Here is a 2,500-nt window from a genome sequence, read left to right as displayed (position 1 = left end):
ATGTACTCTACGTACTTGGACTTTTGTCCAAGAATGGTGTCCGCGACGGTCGGGCACTGCGACGCAATAACCAAATCCTAGGATTGTAACTTTAGTGTGCACAAACATAAACATTAACGCGTTCGCTCGGGCTGCGCCCTCCGTCTTATACTTTCCTGATCGGTACACAGTTTTGGTGCACTGCTATTCCGACCGGCAACGTACCAACATATACATCGAACGCATGCGTAGTGTACTTTCCTGATCGGTTTTTACTGTTGGTGCACGGCATAAGAAAAGAGCTAAAATGGTCAAACTCAATCCATTTCAGCAATAGATAGTCGATAGTAGCTGTGCCGATGAAGTAGGGCACGATGCAAGTTAATGTTGTTTAATGAATAACATGTCCGCCATACATTTCAGTACAAAATTGCTCGGTCAGACCTACAAAGTGCTATATCTCGAATACGAGGCGTCGGACTGGGGGTTGTAGAACAATTTTAAGTTCGTCTAATGATTCTACATCCGATTCTGGATAGCGGTTTGACCACTTTTCAATATTTTGTGACACCCCGAACTGGGGCAGCTCTAGCTTTTTCAAAATGTGCACCGAACGGGCCGGAAGCTCGTGTGGCTCAAAACATGTTTTTCGCTAAAACACCTCAAAACGTGTAAGAACGCACTAGCTCTTGTTTTTCAAAAGTAGCTGGCCATTTAAAGTCAGACGGGTTTTGCTTCAAAATAGCAATTTTACCCGTCCCTGCCATACTTTAAATTTTCACGAAAATGCCAGGTCAGACCTAGGGCGGGCCATATCTTGAATACTAAACGTCGCAGACGGGGTCGTAGAACAATTTTAAGCTCGTCTAATGATTCTACATCCGATTCTGGATAGCGGTTTTTGACCACTTTTCAATATTTTGTGACACCCCGAACCTAGGGGCAGCTCCTAGCTTTTTCAAAATGTGCACCGATCGGGCCGGAGAGCTCGTGTGGCTCAAAACATGTTTTCGCTAAAACACCTCAAAACGTGTCGAGAACGCACCCTAGCTCTTGTTTTTCAAAAGTTATGGCCATTTAAAGTGAGAACGGTTTTTGCTTCAAAATAGCTATTTTACCCGTCCCTATGGCCATGCTTTAAATTTTCACGAAAATGCCAGGTCAGACCTAGGGCGGGCCATATCTTGAATACTAAACGTCGCAGACATTGGTCGTAGAACAATTTTAAGTTCGTCTAATGATTCTACATCCGATTCTGGATAGCGGTTTTGACCACTTTTCAATATTTTGTGACACCCCGAACCTAGGGGCAGCTCCTAGCTTTTTCAAAAATGTGCACCGAACGGGCCGGAGAGCTCGTGTGGCTCAAAACATGTTTTCGCTAAAACACCTCAAAACGTGTCGAGAACGCACCCTAGCTCTTGTTTTCAAAGTTATGGCCATTTAAAGTGAGGTGGTTTTGCTTCAAAATAGCTATTTTACCCGTCCCTATGGCCATGCTTTAAATTTTCACGAAAATGCCAGGTCAGACCTAGGGCGGGCCATATCTTGAATACTAAACGTCGCAGACATTGGTCGTAGAACAATTTTAAGTTCGTCTAATGATTCTACATCCGATTCTGGATAGCGGTTTTTGACCACTTTTCAATATTTTGTGACACCCCGAACCTAGGGGCAGCTCCTAGCTTTTTCAAAAATGTGCACCGAACGGGCCGGAGAGCTCGTGTGGCTCAAAACATGTTTTCGCTAAAACCCCTCAAAACGTGTAAGGAACGCACCTAGATGATAAAAGTGCAATCAGAATGTCAATCGACAACTTTGTTGGGGGTACCATTTTTACTCTACGGGCCAGTAGCTTAGGCGCGCCAACAGCGCTTTCCTTTCGGGTTCCCATTTTTGCCCTCCTGGGATTATGATCATTTGCTCATTGCCTACTATAGGGAGGGTACCTTGCTACGAGGTCAAACATGAAGATTGCACCAAATCGTAGTTTTTACCTCTATTTAGTCGTAGGAGCATGGTTTGCAGTGGCGGTGGGTCATTAAGCCCCGTTTGGGTCATACGTCCCCTCCGCGATAAAAATCGTCGTATGCCTATAGTCCGAACTAATGAAGCAAAAGTGGTGTCTGGTGGGCTCTGCCGATGATTTTAACCTATGATTTTGAGCTTCCACCCTATAAAAACGTTCCTGGAGCAGTACATCACGGGTCTACGGACCCAAAGACTTCGTCGTGATGGTTTCTAGTAAAAAGTTGTAACAGCTAAGGGTTTTGAATACGCGTATATTAACCATTGCTTGAAACTAAGCTTCGTTGTCTTTAAACTCTGCAAGACCAATCGAACTTCTTAGGGAAACCCGAAGGATTCACGCTAAGCTCGATGAGCTATTATGGGTAGTGGTGCATGATCTGGTGTTCCTTGGATCTAATCCAATGAATAAATTTATGAGGGTATATATGGTGCAGGGCACAAAGCGTGATGAAACCGGGTCTCCCTACCAAATGTGGCATATTTTTTCCTG

The sequence above is a fragment of the Anopheles arabiensis genome (assembly GCF_016920715.1).
Source record: "Anopheles arabiensis isolate DONGOLA chromosome X unlocalized genomic scaffold, AaraD3 X_pericentromeric_contig0018, whole genome shotgun sequence".
NCBI lineage: Eukaryota > Metazoa > Arthropoda > Insecta > Diptera > Culicidae > Anopheles > Anopheles arabiensis.
This window is presented reverse-complemented; position numbering follows the sequence as displayed.